The sequence below is a fragment of the Haliotis rubra genome, unplaced genomic scaffold, assembly GCF_003918875.1.
Source record: "Haliotis rubra isolate DU_JTF1 unplaced genomic scaffold, ASM391887v1 Scf546, whole genome shotgun sequence".
In the NCBI taxonomy this organism is placed as follows: domain Eukaryota; kingdom Metazoa; phylum Mollusca; class Gastropoda; order Lepetellida; family Haliotidae; genus Haliotis; species Haliotis rubra.
Window position 1 is genome coordinate 606,861 of NW_025767242.1, and position 21,028 is coordinate 627,888.

Here is a 21,028-nt window from a genome sequence, read left to right on the forward strand (position 1 = left end):
ACGTGTCTTGTGTATCATGGTGTAGTTGTTGGCGTGTCATATGTGTAATTTAGCGACGCATTCTGTGTGTGCCCTCAGTGACCCGCGTGCACCACCGTTGTCGGGTTACGCAGAAAGACCATGGGACTTTCCATCAGCGCCTTGTGCGAGTCGTCATGACCACCATCCTCAGAGACGGAATATGTGGTTATAAATGGTTGTGGGCCATGTTAGCGTACGCAGCTACTCAGCTTGAATTAGTAACAATTATTTAAAACTACACGCGAGACGCGGGGTAATCGAACTGTATTTGTATATAGGTCCCTTCGGACTTGCGTAGAGCTGATACGGCCCCTCTGACTTGACCTTCCACCTGAAGCCGACTACGTGAACGCACTTAGTCGTACTAGTACAAGTCTTGGATTGGAACCTTTGTTATATAACACGGAATGTCCATTAGAATGAGTGAGTGAGTTTAGATTTACGCCGCTTTTAGCAATATTCCAGCAATATCACGGCGGGGGACACCAAAGTCCCATTAGAACAATTTTAGCTTGAATTACACGGGTCAAGTTGTGAAACTATGAAGACATATGGCATCATGTTACATTGCATCGCTGGGCGGTGGGGTAGGCTAGTGGTTAAAGCGTTCACCCGTCGTACCGAAGACTCGGGTTCAATTCCCAGCATGGGTAAAATGTGTGAGGCCCATTTCTGGTGTCCCCCGACAAGATATTGCTGGATTATTTCTAAAAGCAACGTAAAACCATACTCACTCACTATTGCATCGCGTCTACTTGAATTCTGAATCTGTGACTAAATCATTTTTTTCGCTAGATGCTTTTTCTAATACCCTTTCACCTCCCAATCGAGGTATGATGAAGTCATCCGATCCCTGTTTACCACAGATGTTATACTTCCAATAGGGGTGAGTGGGTGAGTGCGTGCGTGCATGCGTGAGTGAGTGGTGAGTGAGTGAGTGAGTGAGTGAGTGAGAGTCCTTTTGCCAATATTCCAGGTTCTCGGTGTGACGAAAGAGCAAAGGATAAAAGTGGGTTTAGGATTCGAATGCATTGCTGGGTTTGGTGGGTACGGCTTATTACTATTACGATATATCTGTCCCTTTACCACTCCTGCTCAACCACTTACCCAACGATCCGCCCAAAAGTCAAGATGTCACATTATTGCTGTAATGATCTCTGAAAAATATATTCCTATGCGCTAATAGCGACATGTACAAAGATACTTAACATAGATTCATAAGTAACACGCCACATTGTGTCACGAAGGAATATGCGCTGTTTAAATCGAACGAAATCGATCAGCGGAGACCATCTCAGAATGGCTTCTTTCCCTGTCATTACAAGCCTCGGTACAACGAAATGACCAGACTCTCGCTACAATAGAGGCCTGCCTCCTTATAACATACAGACATGTATTGATTCTGGGGATATTATTGTGCCTGTAAGGTATATGTTGCTAACATACGAGTGATATTCCGACGAAATTGGAAAATATGTTTTTTTCTGATACTTGCCAAGAACGGTCAACACAGACCAGATGACGATGTTTGTACTTCCTGTCGAGGCTGTTGAGATGAGCAGCGGGAAGTTTTATGTCCGAGCCAGCTGGAGGACTACAGCTCGTGTAAAGAATAATCACTTTTCGCTATCGAGAACAATGTCTCACTTGTATGAGCGCTGTTAGACTAACGCGTAGTCTCTGAAAAATATGCAACTCTGAGAGAAACAAATAAATCCATGTAAATTGAAAAGAGCCACAGTGGAGATGGGAGATTCAGAGCTTGCTGTAAATCCTTTAAGGCGTTTGCATTGCAGGCAGTGATGGGTGAAGGGAAATGATATCGTTCGGGGCCTGTGAGACAGACGAGGTTAGGTAGGGTGGATATAAAGTCTGACTGGGTAGAGTGGGCGAGGGATGAACATTGGGGTGGGGCAGGGTGGAATAGTATTGGCATGTGGATGGACACGGCTGGTGGTGCATGAGATGGGATGGGATTGATGGATTTTACCAATGATCATATAGAACGGCGATTCACAACCACATCCTGTGAAATAGGATACACAATTGCATAACTCAAGGCGCTTATCTACAGGCGGTTTCAGTAAATGATATTGCATTTCCAAAAATTCTATGCGGGAGATATTGGAAATCTTGTATTACCATATCAGCTTGAAGTGGTTGAGGATTTCTTCCACGAAAATGTCTACTTTGAGAAGTGAGCGTATGTCTATCAGACACTCATTAGGGATGGGGAGAGAAGCGGCTGGAAAGCTAGGTCTGCATCCTCATATTAAACAGGGTAGGTACGGAGAAGGAAGGAGGATACCCGTGAGGTAAAGGGGAGCAATGTTCCGGACAACTGGTTGTCCCAGCAAATATTATTTTAAATCTTTAAGCACCACTTGGCATATGCTTACGACGGCTGCGGGTGCCACCGATGGCGCTGGATACATCGTCGCTATGTCATAGTCATTCATATGCTGATATTCTTGGCGCATGGGTGGTCATAGACTACAATAAATACTCACCAACAACTATTGATCAAATTCAGCTGATTACAACCAGCATTGTCAGCGTTCTGCACCTGGCATCTATTCGGAACAACAGCCGCGTAGAAAGTAGATCCGGCAGTTGCCGCGGTGGTCGGCCATCATCTGCCGACGCATTTCGACGATGGGCGTAGAATACACGATATACCTTTCTAAAGTTTGGTCTGTATCTTAGTTTGTACCTTACTGCATCTTAGCCTGTATCTTGGTCTTATTATCCCAATCACTACAAGAAAACTATGGACATCAATAATTTTGATTCAAGACTTATTGCAGATTTAAAAAAAGGCTGTATGTCTAAATCTTAGTATTCGTCACTCGTTCGTTTCCGTTACCTCCAGGAAGAGTATTGTTGACCACACTTTGCCTACGCGTGAACAATCTCCACGTTGTCGGCAAGAATGAGTGCGTGCATTCATCACAACTTTACCTTTCCTTACCTGCAATAGGTCTCACGAGGCGCTACTTCCGGTACTAAGTTGGTTCCGGCTCCCTTTGCGTGCGCAAACTTGCGATATGCGACACGGGGCCCAGCTTACTTCCGGTTTTTGCTGACAAGCGTATATTCAAGAACCAGATCTAGATCCAAATTGCGCTACCGCCAAATAGTACTTGACCAGACCGGACCAAGTGCACAACAATGCTGCCACAGCTGTTGACAGTCGTAATAATTGGCTAATTTGGTGATGGTAGATCCGAAATTTGTTATTCCTGCAAGGATTATCGGTTCCTTACTGTCATCTGACAACCATGAGACCATTCGGAAAGGTATGAAACGTTATTTGTTAACTAAGGTCGCGAAGTGAAGTGACCTACTTACGGGCCCTATACGCGATCCTACGAATTGTGACGGATCCGGAATAGCACGAGTAGTCACGAACTGAAAGTGTTTAAATAACAAATGATAGTTCGTCAATTTCCGGAATAACCCTAACAACCAGAGAATGTTCTGCAGCGACACGGAATGACCTGGCGTCCACGAACACGTGTCTGATTCCGGCAAAGCCTACTTTTTACATGGACTAAGAATGTCTTGAGCGTGGGCCTCACTGGGTGAATGGAATAAGCTCCAATTTATCCGATTATTCTACATACTTATATCCGAGTTCGTTACATGAGAAGTAGACAGATTGCAGATAACTTGAAGGCAGCGGGATTATCAGCTACGTGACGAAGATGACAAAGCGTGTACTCCAAGAAGTCAAACGAATATTCAAATAGTGTTACTTCATTGTGAGGTCAAGATATACTCTTGGCTCATCTTGCATGATTGACTATCATCTAGACTAACATCTAGTCTCTGAAATGAACATATTTTACACACAAAAAAACGGTTAATAAGTTATACTGATTAAGTAAAATAAAAACGTGCCTAGAGACTTTCTTCATTTTCAGAAACTGCGGTAATCTAGTTTGCCACATATTCTAGACTTGCATGGGCTGCATTGGGTGTATTTCCTTCAGGTCTGTATGACAGACTAGAAATGACGCACTACACTGCGATTTGTAGGGACGGACTACTCGCACGATTAAACGAACAATTAGAATTGTATCCCGCCACAAAAAGCAATATTTCAACACTATCACAGCTAAATAATTAAGTCTATTCAAGACCAACCAGTGACTGGACTTAAGAGCAACTTTCAACGTCATCGTGGTGTGACGACAAGACCACAGCGAAGTCATTGAGTGGTCATCGAGTCTCGCCATTCAATCTGTTGTGGACCTCTTGCGCAATCAAAGATCACTGTAGACCAATTCTATGCAGGGTCCCCATGGGGGAAAACTGATTCGATTGATGTGGGCACTACCCATTTATAGTCCCGCTCAATCCGATATCCTGAGTAAACCGTAACGTCATTTGCTAATGGCCTGTCTGCTCCTCACTAAACAGATAGCTACAATACGCCAGTGGTCATTGTCTCTCTATCAAATTTTCTAGATTCTGCAAAATGTATTAATCAGTTCCCACGCACCCCGTGACGCTGCCTCGTCACGCCGTTAACTCGGGTTCGACTCCTGACGGTGAAACCATTTCTGGTGTCCCATCTCACCCCAACCCCTTCCGGGATGACTCAGCTTGAATATTGCTAAAAGCAGCGTAAAACTCAACTCGCTAAATTCTCGCTCACGTGTCAAAATGTATAATCTAATTAATCCGCAACATCTGAAGAGATTCATTAATAAGATACGCATCGAGTTCACACAAAGCTGTAATTACAGTCAGGGGAACATTGAAGAGAAGGCACGGACGTCGGGGAGCGCGACTTGTTTAAATCGTAATTACCTCACCCTTCGTTTGTCTCTGGAGTCGGTACCTTGATGTACGGCGCTGTTGACATTATGGTTAAAGGTAAACGTAACTAATCATATTATATCATTGGTACAGACTATATGGATCGACCGATTTATCAGCTTCTGGTCAGTAAGGTTCTGGGTTAGATTTGGTCTTCAGAAGCCTGTGATTGCCGTTAGAGGCGACAAAAGGGATCGGGGGAGCTGAGTTGATTGATTATTTGTGTAAATTGGTGCTCACGATTTCAGTCACTTCATTGTCTAGTCCAGACTCTAGATTTTACATATAACGAGAATATTTAGGACTAAGGTCTTAAACAACAAATAGACAATCAAATATAGAAACAACTAATTTGGAGTCATTTTAATGTTAAATTAGATAAAAATTAAGTCAAACTTTATGTTTTCAATTTTGATAATGTGCTTTGAAATCAATCAGAAAGTGATTAACACAGATGCAAGTTTGTGTTCGTTTGTCTGTTTCCCGAAATCAAGATACTGGTTTTTCATACTACTGCCCAGTAGAGAACCAGACTATTCATTATTAAAGCAATTATATCGCTGTGATGCATTCCGGGTGATGAATTGTATCAGGCGGAGACGGGGATGATAAAATAAACATGACACCATCACGATTACCTGCGCAACTACATACACGAGGGCTGGCTTGTCCGTGGAGACCGGTTGCCAGTCTAAGTATGACAGGCAATTAGTAGTGGTGAAGAGAGTCGTTGTAGTAAACATGGCGATGGAGCCGGGGCGTATAATGGCCTTGTGTGTTGTAGTCATGGAGAAGTAGAACAGTGGTAGTCGTTGACGTGGCAGGGTGTGGTGTAGTTTTGTCGCCATGCTGTAGTGCCTCTATCTACGTCGGTCATGGCGATGTTTCAGCGGTATCACTGTCACTGAAACGGCGTTAGACATTGTGCCCATGTAACTAGCAACAGGGGTTATGGTTCAGCTGGCAGTAACTAGCAACAGGGGTTATGGTTCAGCTGGCTGTAACTAGCAACAGAGGTTATGGTTCAGCTGGCTGTAACTAGCAACAGGGGTTATGGTTCAGCTGGCAGTAACTAGCAGCAGGGGTTATGGTTCAGCTGGCAGTAACTAGCAACAGGGGTTATGGTTCAGCTGGCAGTAACTAGCAACAGAGGTTATGGTTCAGCTGGCAGTAACTAGCAACAGAGGTTATGGTTCAGCTGGCAGTAACTAGCAACAGGGTTATGGTTCAGCTGGCAGTAACTAGCAACAGAGGTTATGGTTCAGCTGGCTGTAACTAGCAACAGAGGTTATGGTTCAGCTGGCAGTAACTAGCAACAGAGGTTATGGTTCAGCTGGCTGTAACTAGCAACAGGGTTATGGTTCAGCTGGCTGTAACTAGCAACAGAGGTTATGGTTCAGCTGGCAGTAACTAGCAACAGAGGTTATGGTTCAGCTGGCTGTAACTAGCAACAGAGGTTATGGTTCAGCTGGCTGTAACTAGCAACAGAGGTTATGGTTCAGCTGGCAGTAACTAGCAACAGGGGTTATGGTTCAGCTGGCAGTAACTAGCAACAGAGGTTATGGTTCAGCTGGCTGTAACTAGCAACAGAGGTTATGGTTCAGCTGGCTGTAAGCTGGCTGTAACTAGCAACAGGGTTATGGTTCAGCTGGCTGTAACTAGCAACAGAGCTTATGGTTCAGCTGGCTGTAACTAGCAACAGAGGTTATGGTTCAGCTGGCTGGCAGTAACTGGCAGTAAGCAACAGAGGTTATGGTTCAGCTGGCTGTAACTAGCAACAGGGGTTATGGTTCAGCTGGCAGTAACTAGCAACAGAGGTTATGGTTCAGCTGGCTGTAACTAGCAACAGAGGTTATGGTTCAGCTGGCTGTAACTAGCAACAGAGGTTATGGTTATGGTTCAGCTGGCAGTAACTAGCAACAGAGGTTATGGTTCAGCTGGCTGTAACTAGCAACAGTTATGGTTCAGCTGGCTGCGTTATGCAACAGAGCTGGTTCAGCTGGCTGTAACTAGCAACGGAGGTTATGGTTCAGCTGGCAGTAACTAGCAACAGAGGTTATGGTTCAGCTGGCTGTAACTAGCAACAGGGTTATGGTTCAGCTGGCTGTAACTAGCAACAGTTCAGCTGGCTGTAACCTAGCAACAGGGGTTATGTCAGCTGTTATGGTTCAGCTGTAACCAGCAACAGAGTTAAGCTAGCATAACAGTGGTTATGGTTCAGCTGGCTGTAACTAGCAACAGAGGTTATGGTTCAGCTGGCAGTAACTAGCAACAGGGTTATGGTTCAGCTGGCAGTAACTAGCAACAGCAGGTTATGGTTCAGCTGGCAATAACCAGCAACAGAGGTTATGGTTCAGCTGGCAGTAACTAGCAACAGAGGTTATGGTTCAGCTGGCAGTAACTAGCAACAGAGGTTATGGTTCAGCTGGCAGTAACTAGCAACAGGGGTTATGGTTCAGCTGGCAGTAACTAGCAACAGAGGTTATGGTTCAGCTGGCAGTAACTAGCAACAGAGGTTATGGTTCAGCTGGCAGTAACTAGCAACAGAGGTTATGGTTCAGCTGGCTGTAACTAGCAACAGAGGTTATGGTTCAGCTGGCAGTAACTAGCAACAGAGGTTATGGTTCAGCTGGCTGTAACTAGCAACAGAGGTTATGGTTCAGCTGGCAGTAACTAGCAACAGAGGTTATGGTTCAGCTGGCAGTAACTAGCAACAGAGGTTATGGTTCAGCTGGCTGTAACTAGCAACAGAGGTTATGGTTCAGCTGGCAGTAACTAGCAACAGGGTTATGGTTCAGCTGGCTGTAACGAGCAACAGAGGTTATGGTTCAGCTGGCTGTAACTAGCAACAGGGTTATGGTTCAGCTGGCTGTAACTAGCAACAGGGGTTATGGTTCAGCTGGCAGTAACTAGCAGCAGGGGTTATGGTTCAGCTGGCAGTAACTAGCAACAGTGGTTTGGGTTCACCTTAGGCAGCAGAGCGATAATTATCAGTGAGGACGAAGCTATTATGCCAGTTGAAATGTATGCTATATGCTCGTACCCGAAGTAATCAGGTTATATATAGTGTGGTAATACACCAAATCCATGTCAACATATGAGTCGTACGTTAGAAAGTCGTACGTTAGAAAGGTCAGTTAATGACTTCGTTATCACAATCACCAGCAGCATCAAGGTAGTCAGTAAGGGCGATCGTCAGCAGTCAACACAGTGACCTAAGTAGGACATTATTGACTTCTATGTGATATAAGACATAATGACCGACAACAAGTTCTAACCAGCGATTACAATGACGCAGCGGTGTACTAATTATACGAGGTAAGCTCGGGGGTGGTTGAGTTTGTTGGGTACTTAATGCTAACAATCTTGTGGGGAGAACAATGACGGACGCTAAGGTAAGTGATCTACCTCAACTGCCCTGGCGCAATACAGTCCAACTGATTACATCTCAACAATATACAATATTCTGAGGTTTAGAGAGAGAGAGAGTTAAAGGTCGTGCAGAGACACACGTAAATACGACATAAGATATGTAAATGTTAGCAAGACCAGTACGAACATATGTCTTAGGGCAGACTATTTTTATCCGTCCCTGCTTCAATCATTATTTTTTCTCTGAATGGAGAATTGATTTCACAACATATTTTAGGACATATTCAGGACAGTAATAAAATTAATAGTTAAACTGAAATTTACAGAATTTTTCTTAATTAATCTGTAAAACGGGAACACACACCACCAACCTACAGTCCGTGAACCATATTATCTTCCCTCCTTTCACTGTCATACATAGCAATAACTCGGGCAAATATATAATCTCCAACTTCACAGGTCCACTTTCAGTATAAACACAGTTGAGTCTTTCCACCAAAATAAACATTTCAGTGACTAAGTGTTAAACACTCATGAACACTTCTGGCTTGGGTACGTCTCCTGGACAACTACAGGTCGAACTTCTCAAATACTGTTGCGATGACAGATTGTTCTTCCTTGGAAATAGACACGTTTAGACACGTGTCATTTACAGGTCAATCTCTTAAAAAGATTTTATACCCAGATGGTTTCTATTTGATATGGCTTGCAACAAATGTAAATGAGGCTCCAGAGATCCCTCAAAGGTCAAAGTCACCGTACAAGCAGAGTGTTTATAATTAATTAAGGCATTATGCAGATTTCCTGGTTCAAGACAATGCCTTACCTAATTCAGTTTGTCGACGAGTCATCTGTTTCTTCGAGTTAAAGTTATTAAAATATATAGATAGGTACTTAGAATGCCATGATGTTTCGATTTGGTATGGTAATCGACTTGTCACACCATCGCCAAAAGCGGAAGTACTATCGCCAGACACATCCTAAAACCGGAAGTACCATCGCCTGGCACCTCCTAAAACCGGAAAACAACACAAGCCAAGTAACATTCAGATTTTTCGAAAACCTAGAAACAAGGTTTTGTTTGTTTGTTTTTCAACACGCACTGAGCTCTGAATACGTCTTTTCATATGAACATATGAGCCCGGAACATCGATCTAAGTCAGTGCGTCCGACTTTCCGATCTCTTTTGTCGCAAGGCAGGTAATATAATATGTGTCTGGGGCATTCAGAGTGGGGCGCCGACGAGGTTGATGTCGCACCTGCATGCACAGAGGATGCAATAAACGGGCTCGGGTTGTGAGGCTGATGGATGTCATCTATTCCAAAATGACGACATAGATCTATCTATTGCTCAATGGGTGTTAAAAAAAAAAAAAGAAGAAAAACAACTACCCCCAACCCAAAACAAAACAAACCAACAATACAAGAAAACAAAAAACAAACAACAAAACCAACAAAGAAAAGTAGGAACAAAAAGGAAGAAATACTCAGAATTTTGATTCTTCGATTCTCATGTCATCAATCGTCACCACTCGTCTCTTTCCGTAACGTCGCAATTCGAATTGTCGCGGAATGACACGAGTAGTCACATAAGCGCACGACAACGGGAGCGACAGTGAAATTCAGCCGTCTCACAAGTGACAGGACAACGACCATGGATTCACAATACTCAGTGTAGAGGTGGTTACAGTTGGTAACAGGGATACAAAGAAGTGTACTAATCACGTCTGCACGCCCAACCACCCCACTCGTTAGTCGCCTCTTTCTCAAGACAGGGTAATATTGGAACATTCAGAAAGGGGCGCAGACGAGGTTGATGTTGTACCTGCATGCGCTGCAAACACTTTGCGATACCTAAATAACTGCAATTTTGTAAAAGTGATGTTATTGTTCCACAAATGTTGTATTGGTTAACAATACTGTTGCCTGGCAACGTCACATGTCATGACGCACGAACTGTACCGCTAATATATTCACTACGGTCATGATGTAGGACATCTGCTTGTGTCAGAAAGCTCCCAGTCATATGCTGAGTACAGCAATTGTAACCTGGAAACATATCGAATATGTAACGCACAGTGAATTCAGGCCAAACACACCTGGCGGGTCGACCACAGCTGTGTTTATTCGTCATGTTGCGATGTGTGTCAGTCTAACAGTAAACGATTCGCCTAATTACACAAGGATAATGTAAACACGTGATCTTGGCCTCGTCTTCTCAGGACCTGGGGAGAGTGAAGTGAAGTCCACCTTTAAAGGAGGCTAATGTAAACACGTGATCTATGCAGGAACTAGGTCTTGTCGTGTTTGGAGCTAGGGGGAGTGGAATGAAATCCACCTTTAAAGGGGATAATGTAAAGACTTCATCCATGCAGGATCTAGGCCTCGTCTTCTCAGGGCATGGGGACAGTGGAGTGAAGTCCACCTTTAAAGGGGGATAATGTAAACACGTGATCCATGCAGGATCTAGGCCTCGTCTTCTCAGGGCATGGGGACAGTGGAGTGAAGTCCACCTTTAAAGGGGGATAATGTAAACACGTGATCTATGCAGGATCTAGGTCTTGTCTTGTCAGGACCTGGGGACAGTGGAGTGAAGTCCACCTTTAAAGGGGAAATGTAAACACGTGATCTATGCAGGATCTAGGTCTTGTGATGTCAGGACCTGGGGAACGGAGTGAAGTCCACCTTTAAAGGAGGATAGTGAAAACGCGTGGTCCATGCAGGCTCTCGGCTTCGTCTGTCAGGAACGAGGGAGAGTGGAATGAAGACCGCCTTTAAATGATGCCAGTGCTCAACCATCCCAGACCGGTTGAAAATTAACTTTTATAAATCAAATTGTTTCAAGTCTGGTTTGGTGGTGTGTAGCCAATTTCAAGTCCTGGTTCAGGGGCGTATGGTCAATTTCAAGTCCTGCCGCAGGGGCGTATAGTCAATTTCAAGTCCTGCTTCAGGGGCGTATAGCCAATTTCAAGTCCTGCTTCAGGGGCGTATAGCCAATTTCAAGTCCTGGTTTAAGGGCGTATGGTCAATTTCAAGTCCTGCTTCAGGGGCGTATAGTCAATTTCAAGTCCTGCTTCAGGGGCGTATAGCCAATTTCAAGTCCTGGTTTAAGGGCGTATGGCCAATTTCAAGTCCTGGTTTAAGGGCGTATGGTCAATTTCAAGTCCTGCTTCAGGGGCGTATAGCCAATTTCAAGTCCTGGTTTAAGGGCGTATGGTCAATTTCAAGTCCTGCTTCAGGGGCGTATAGCCAATTTCAAGTCCTGGTTTAGGGGCGCATGGCCAATTTCAAGTCTAGGTGTAGTGCCAATGCCCAATTATAATGCTATGTTAAGTGGCATGTTTCTGGTCTCTGTTTAGTAATGTGCGTCAAATTTCAAGTCAACGTTTTGTGATGTGTGGCCAATTTCAATCCTCGGTTCACTGCTTCATGTCAAATGCCAGGCCATGGTAAAGAGGCGTGTGTCAAATCCGTTGTGAGTGAGTGAATGAGTGAGTTGGGTTTTACGCCGCTTTTAGCAATATATGGGCTTCACACATTGTGCCCATGTGGGGATTCGAACCCGGGTCGTCAGCGTGACGAGCCGACGCTTTAACTATTAGGCTACCCCACCGCCCCCCAATCTGTTGTGAGCTTCATCCCCTTTGAACGCAGTTTTAGAAGCCATTTACCGTGCCTCTGTACACATGGGGAGCTCTATACAAAGGCTGATTCTAATTCAACTTAGTATGTAACACGAGTTCTGATTGGTCAATGCTATAAATTTCCGACCGTATAATCAGCATATACGGTCGCAATTTGAAAACCGAGTCACCAAAACCTTTGAATGTATCCCTACACTACACTTGGGGTAACGTTGTTTTGCAGGACATTGTCATTTGCAGAAGCCATTGGTCAATTAACTCCCCTATCCAGCTGAAATGGGTGGAATTTGTGTTAAAAAAGACAAAACTGTATCATAAATTTAATTTTAAGTTCAAACAACTTACTCGCAACGGGCTGTTGACCCAACACTGTTAGATCATGAAACAAGGTTATGACGTCATTATGGAGCGTGACGTCACCTGCTGTGACGTCATTTGACAACAAAACTCATAATGGCCCGTAGTTGAAGAATCAGCGGGCCGCTCATTTCTGTAACTAGAGGGCGGTCTCATTTTATCTATAATACTATTATCTATTCATTATTGTCAGATTTAGTCTGTGTGCGCCTAATAAATGTGTGTAGTGTGAAAAGGGAACTACTTTTTCTGGCGATGGTGTAAGTTCAAAGAGTGATGTGATTAACCTTTGACCTAGAAGAACTTTGACCTGGTTTAAATAATGAATTTCTTTCACGAAAAGCAGCGTAAAACGAGTTGAATTAGAATGGGGATAACTGTGTTTACCGATACGAATTGTCTGGTCCAGATTCGATTATTTTAACGCAGGTTGAGAGGTTGAGAGGTTGAGAGAGAGAGAGTTGAGAGGTTGAGAGAGAGAGAGAGAGAGAGAGAGAGAGAGAGAGAGAGAGAGAGAGAGAGAGAGAGAGAGAGAGAGAGAGAGGAGGCATAGCGGATGGATACATAATAAACACGATAACGTATAAATAACATATATTTATTTAGTCTTTGACAATGCGTTTGGCTATGCGTTTTCTACAGGATTATCAAGCTTTACCCAATGCAGATTGTTTTGGAATTAATTGCAGTCATTTCATTCAGATGCTGTCTGTACAACATGGCTGTAGAGAGAGAGAGAGAGAGAGAGAGAGAGAGAGAGAGAGAGAGAGAGAGAGAGAGAGAGAGAGAGAGAGAGAGAGAGAGAGAGAGAGAGAGAGAGAGAGAGAGAGAGAGAGAGAGAGAGAGAGAGAGAGAGAGAGAGGGCCCGGATGGATACATAATAAACACGATAACGTATAAATAACATATATTTAAGTCTTTGACAATGCGTTTTGGCTATGCGTGCCTACAGGATTATCAAGTTTACCCAATGCAATTGTTTTGGAATTAATTGCAGTCATTAGATCTAGATGCTTCTTGTATGCATGGGTAGAGAGAGAGAGAGAGAGAGAGAGAGAGAGAGAGAGAGAGAGAGAGAGAGAGAGAGAGAGAGAGAGAGAGAGAGAGAGAGAGAGAGAGAGAGAGAGAGAGAGAGAGAGAGAGAGAGAGAGAGAGAGAGAGAGAGAGAGAGAGATACTAAGATACATACTAAGGATATATCCTTCTTCTAAACAGATCCCATTGAACCTAGTCTAACACTTAACTTAAAGGTTTGTGAATATTTCAGTGAACAAGTCCCTTGATCTACTCGTACTTCTCACTTTAGCCTTGTCAGAAGCACTCCTCTTTTCGCTTGGCTGACCAAAGGACGTGTCAATTGTCCCAGTGTTGACATTTTCAAAACGCCCTTAAAAATCAAACAAAAAACCCAACACGATTTACAATTAATACAAGCTAAACATTCATAGTCCTCGTCATGGGAAACAGTCGCTATAAGTGAAGATCCGGGTTAGGATTGGTCTGCAGCAACCGATGCTTGTCGTAAGAGACTTGGTTGACTCGTAGTTACGTGGATGGATGCTCATGATGTTGATCACTGGATTGTCTGGTCCAGACTCGATTATTTACAGACCGCAAAAACACAACAAAAGAACAAAAACAGAGTCGCAAAATGTTGCATGGAGATTAATTATGAACGAGGAGAATTGCATGTATGGTACGTGAAAAATGAAAGAGGATATTCGGAATATTACATTTAGCAATGACAAACACCACAATGTGCGCTTTCAAGAAATATCCATTTTGCTAGCGACTAACATTTTCGCTGGAGACTGTATGCCTATATCGGTGGTCGCGGATCCTCGCTCATCACGTGATTAAAATCCGGACAATAATCGGCAGTCACGTGATTGTTCTTGGGCTATATTTAGCAGTGACCCTTACGTAGCCAGGCCACGGGAACCTGAAGAGGACATTGCAGCACGAACTTTAAGTACACAATGCATCTTCTAAAAGCTAATTTCTCGGGGGAAATGATCAAATAACCTTGAAAGTGATTAGTTTTTGAGAAGGGAGATGGATCGGCACGGCTTCAATCGCACTCAGTTCATCGCAGTTCATCAAATTCACATTTTACTCCATAATTTTACGATTAGTGATGCAGCGATTGATCATATTATCAATGTGCTGTAATTACCCAATGACTGATGACATTATTGCGATGGGATTGTCGAATTAATAACTCGACTTCGACACATAGATACAATCAACCAAAAATATGTACAATGTACGTTCATAATGAACACGATTATTTCGAACTGACGGATATAGCTAACTGCTTGTTTCGGTCACGACATCCGACCACTTGTATACTTTAGTCGAAATGCGTATAACGAACGACGGTTATAACGCATTAAAACTAGGGGTCCCCTTGAGTTCCTTATAACCGTAGTTTCTGTACAAACATCAGAAGATAATCTTGCTGGACGAGGCATATCAATCATAATGTTTACTACAGACTTAAACTATCTTCTTGTCTCTGAAATGAACATATTGTACAGAAAAATCCTAAATTATATGCATTAGACAGAATAAAAAGGAGCCCAGAGACTTTCTTTATTTTCAGAAATGGTGGTAATCTAGACTTGCCACATATTCTAGACTTGGATGGGCTGATGGGTATATTTGTTTCAGGGTCTGTGCAGACTGTGCATTGTCAGATAAATTACAACTTGTCGCACTGAGATTATGGAAATGCATGTTCAAGCCCAACTGTTTTATATTCTGGGATATAACTCCGCCGTGATATTGCTGGAATATTGCTAAAAGCGGCGTCAAACCATACTCACTCACTCACTCTTGGATATAAACCTTGGTTCCCTTGAGACATGCCATCATGAATCATGTGAATCTGTATTGTGGAATCATATACAATAGCATTTCTGAAATAGAAACAAAAATATTACTGATCCAGGTTAGAATTGGTCTTCACTAGTATTTCAATTGTATTTCAACTTGGTTGGTTTATCTTTGTTGTTTACCACCATACTAAGCAGTACGCTAGGTTTATGTGACTACCTGTAAATACTGGAATCTTGGGATCACAAACCAATGGTTGACGTTATGAACAACGTTTTCCCGTTTGTGTAGATTTATCAAGTCTGCCCTATTCAGCACAGGCCCTCGTGTATTTGCGAGGATTAAAGATTAATATATTTTTGAGATGACCCCTACTCGAAATGCTTCACACTATATACAATGATGTATTGTACTGTAAAGCATTTCAAGTCGGGGGTCATCTCAAAACGCTTTTTAAAATCTTTAATCTTCGCAAAGACACGAAGGCCTGTCTGCATTTAACATACCACATGCTGAATAAATGCAATTCTTGAAGGAAATTAGCTTTGTTGTGTTAAACACGTAACTGATCAGCGTCTGTCAATAAAATACAAAAACCATCCAATGGAAGATTATTGAAGCAATTTTCATAAATCAATGGATATAAAGTTGATGGGACTGAGAAAACTTCATATACAATATGTTGATCTTCTTACCGTCACGGGAAGGTGGGGTAGTCTAGTGGTTAAGGCGTTCGCTCGTCACTCCGAAGAGTGAGTGAGTTTAGTTTTACGCCGCACTCAGCAATATTCCAGCTATATGGCGGCCGTCTGTAAATAATCGAGTCTGAACCAGACAATCCAGTGATCAACAGCATGAGCATCGATCTGCGCAATTGGGAACCGATGACATGTGTCAACCAAGTCGAGCCTGACCACCCGATCCCGTTAGTCGCCTCTTACGACAAGCATGGGTTACTGAAGATCAATATTCTAACCGGGACCTTCACGGGTCACTCCGAAGACCCGGGTTTGATTCCCCACATGGGTACAATGTGTGAAGCCCATTTCTGGTGTCCCCGCCGTGATATTTCTGGAATATCGCTAAAAGCGGCGTAAAACCAAACTCGCTCGCTCTTACCGTCACGACAAATCGAAAACATAAGCACAACTGTCCCCGAAATAAACCGCAATAATGTAACCTAATTCTAAACCATCACAGTGACGGTTCTGTGCTATAACAAAACACTAACAGGTTCCCACATACCCAACCGTACCAATTACGCCCCGCCGCGATAGGAACAACAATGATTAACACATATATCCGTCTGTCTAATCAAAGTCTTGCCACCACAAAGACTATTCTCATTCCCGTCCAGACAATTGAACGTGCTTGTAAATCTAGTTTATATTTGCGAGTAACTGGTATGTATATGCCTGGATACCACTGTCATCTGTCAACAATGTGCTCCTCCGCGGTCGTTGGAGACGTATTCAGACATGCCACGTGAAGTATGACGTTAACTGCGTTCAGTGCGCTTCCTTATCACGTGACTACTGGCGCGTGCTGTCTGTGCGATACACAAGTGGTGAACAGAAATGTGTGAATGTGAAATAAAACAAAATTGAAATATGAGAACAGAGGAAGAAGGGAACTACTAGCAGGGGCGTATTACAATAAATGCATGTGTTGTCTTTTTTATTATTTAGAATCTTAACGTTTTAGACAGATAATGCTGACAGATTGTTAGGAGATGAGTTGTATAATACAAGTGTCGAGATAGCCTGTCATACAGAGCCTGAAACATATATACACAATACAGCCCATGCAAGTGTAGAATATTTGGCACATCTAGATTGCCACAGCTCCTGAATGTGAAGAAAGTCTCTGGGCACCTTCTTATTATATATTATTAGTATAATTTATGAAGTATTTTTCGGTTCAGATCAGAGATTAGAAGTTAGTCCATCAGGCGATAGCCTAGTGTCAACACTAACCTTAGCTGGAGCTATGAAAAGATGGGCATTTTGGAGAGACAAAATGGCCAGAGCTGCATGTATCTATGGGAAGTGTATATCTTGTAACTGGACATACCGTCTATAGCAGTTGTAAGGGGAAGGGAAAGTGTTGTCAGTGGAAGATAACATTGGTTGGTTGGTTTGTTGTTTAACGCCACACTCAGTAATATTCCAGTAATATGGAGGCGGTCTGTAGATAATCGAGTCTGGACCAGGCAATCCAGTGATCAACAGCATGAGCACCGATCTACCCAATTGGGATACGATGACATGAGTCAGTGAGTCTGACCACCTGATCCCTTTAGTCGCCTCTTACGGTGAGGTGAGGTGAGGTGAAATTGGGTTTAACGTCGTGTTTGAGAATATTTCGCTCATATGACGACGTGCAAGCGTGGACATTTTGCAATTTTGATGTGTATGTGTAATGTGCGGCTGCTTGTACTAGCCCAGACTTAAGCTGGTTTTATAGTGCTAGCTCACTGAGATACCATACCGCAGTGAAGCATGAATACCCCACTCAGACACATTATACTGACTCCGAGCCGACCAGTCCTTGTTGTACCCAATAATGCCGAGCGCCAGGCAGGGACCAACAAGTACCATATCTTAACGTGTTTTGGTATGACGCGGTCGGGGATCGAACCCGCGACCTTCCGCTCTCCGGGCGGACGCTCTAACCACTACACCACGGAGGCGGTCTAGCCTCTTACGACAAGCATGGGCTGCTGAATACCAATTCTAACCCGGATCCTCACGGGTCCAAAAATAAGAAGAACAAACAGAGAATGGAGACAAAAGTAAGGAATTATATCATGTACATTTAACAAGTCCCTAGTTGCATTTTTAATCATTTAGGTGTTGGTGTGTACGTGAGAGCGGGCGACAAATCAAGTTAAACCAGTTACAAAGACTATTTTAAGTCTAGATCATAATCTGTACTGCGGAGGTGTCAGAATCACTCATACAATGCTGGAGATAGCACACACCTACACTCGTTTCTATCTGGTGGTCTGGTTGGAGTACCACAATAAACATAAACACATTAGAAACAAGTCGACTCGACCTGCTAACGTCCCTGCATTCAGAAGGACCTAGAAAGCTGGAGGGCTGTTGTCGCCCGATCGACGCCGTTGTTTACTTTCGGAAATAATTACATGTCAACGCGAAACAAACAAATGAATGTTTATAAAATCAACACTATAGTTTCAGACGTACCTAAGGCAGTGATGAAATATATAGATTTTGGTGACATGAGTGTACTGTTATAAAACACATTAGTGTAGTCCCTGTCGTCGGATACAAACATCTATGTACTGTCGCTATTGTTGAAGGGTTTTAGTCAAATGGGCCGAAGGAACTGCGCTTTTTAAAGAACACGGGGAATTGCCATCGTTAAAGAACCCCACCGCCCCTCCCTATTATGGAAGATATCAGTGAATAGCCGATATTTTATAAATAGTTGAGACTTTTAAAATGAATCCCGTACTATATATACACGGATGGAAAAGTAACAATTGACAATATTTTAGAATTCACAATCCGTTTTCTCTCAGAGGCTTGTCGCCCGTGCAACATAAATATGGTATTTGCGATTTGAATGAGCGGTATGGGAGTTTGTGTGTGTTTGGGAGTTTAACATTTGAAGTCGGCACTATCCCAGATACTTACTGGCATCCTGTAAATAACGCAGGCAAACCAGTGAGTGAATGAGTGAGTGAGTGAGTGAGTGAGTATAGGTCTACGCCGCTTTTAGCCATATTCCACCAATATCACGACGGGGGACAACAGAAATGGGCTTCACACATCGTGCATATTGAGGGGAATCGAACCCGTGTCTTCGGGTGATTGTGAGTGAGTTTGGTTTTATGCCGATTTTAGCAATATTCCAGCAATATCAGGGCGGGGGACACCAGAAATGGGCTTCACACATCGTACACATTGGGGGAATCGAACCCGGGTCTTCGGCGTGACGAGCGAGGGCTTTAACCACTAGGCTACCCCACCGCCACCAGTGACTGAAGGTATGAGCATCGATGTGCACTATCAGGACTCGACACAGGGCCTGGAATCAAGACAGTCATCGAGACTGCCCTCCGGTCCACCGCTACTGACTGACTGACTGAGTTTGGTTTTACGCCGCTTTTAGCAATATTCCAGCAACATCACGGCGGGGGACACCAGAAATCCCGCCGCTACTGACCTATTCTACTCGCAACCCCCATGTTAGACTAACATTTAGTCACACAGATGTCATTTATGAATATCGTATTTATAAACATATACCTTTAAAATACAGTCCGAAAGAAGCACAAAACAATGTTTAATTTGCTGGCGCTGATGCAATCCAGACCTGCCAAATCATTCTTGACTTGAGTTGAATTTTTTTTATTTGTTCCCTGGAGGTTTTGGAGACAGAGTGTGTGGGTAAATAAGTCTATAATATAAATAAATAATACATTGAAAGACGTGGTTAAGGTACTTTCGTTGGATACAGAGCCTCTCGCTGTGGACACAATAACAGTCCGTATGTAAAGTCATACCTTACACAATTGGTAACAATCAGTGTGACGTCATAGCATAAGACGTTTAAGGTGACTTTGATCAAAACATAATGGTATATAGTGCTGTAATAGTATTGAAAATAGTTAATACATTGTGGACAATATACAAATACAGAACGCTTTCAATGACGTAGTGCAAGCCGTTAAAAGGCGACAAATCCATAGCATATAGCTGATACCTATGCCCATATACACTTAGGATTATACACCTTCAGTTAAATGGATTCGTATGTCAATATAAGTATATATACACTGCCTATAAGCTATTGAAGCAGCCTCATGCAATGGTACGGCGTGCATAATGACATATATTGAGCGTGCAGTGAATCGATGGTATATACTGTATAAGTAATGTACAGTGTACGGGGCGTCAGGTTTACAGCGTGGCGTGTTCCGTATGTAGGCCACGTCAAAAGGGCGCGTTCAATTAGATGAACTAGGATTTGGTCAATTACATTGTTCAACGATTGCTGAAGCTCTCGTCGAAAGGGAGACTTGTGTTAAACCAAGCGAATTTATTGTTTTGGCGTCATTGGTGCTTTGGGGATTAGGAGACATTTTGAGTGATATATTCAGTGGCGATGCAGTATACTAGGGTTCCGGGCCGCGCTTTGAGACATGATTACGCCATGAACAGCTTAATCCAAGGAGAAAATACCTAAGTCACCGACACACTGGCCCTGATCGATCTGGGATTTATTGATCTGCAGTACAGTCGGGTCGGTACCGATTTGGTTTACCGCGACCATGGTTTGTCCAAACAAACGCAGCCAGTTTTAGACACAAGGCGTGGTTTCAGATGGCAACCTCTGCTGTCCCAGTTTGGGGCCATTCAGATCGCGTCGGGCGAGTCGCTATTGATGCGTCACGAAATATCTCGAGGATATCCGAATGGATAAGGCGAGTGCAGTACATGCAACGATAAACGCCTTGCGACAAGGCGATATGGGCGTGGCACAATATGTTGTGACACCGCGTGACATGGCGTGACAAAGTGACGGGTCAGAGAACGTGTAACGCATATAAGAAAATCGTCCGTTTTTACAGTATTGAAGCTGACCTACATAATTGCACATCTCTCATTAACGCATATGCACAAACACTGGCATACACATTTCTAAAGATTTGTGTATTTTCACCAAAGAATATATTCTCTTTGTATATCAATGTAATGTTTATTTAACTTATGAAACGCCGTTCATTTTGTTTTAACTTAACGCCGGGCTGTCCACAGCAAACATGACCTTCACCTTACAAACCGGATATGACATAAACTTCGTAGACTGGTGGTAAAATGACGACTATAGCGGATGCAGATCGATTCAGAGTCTAACGATAAGGGATAAGCCCCAAGGCAGGATGACTTGCTATAGTATTACTGTGTTGAAACATTATCGATGTTCTGGTTTTC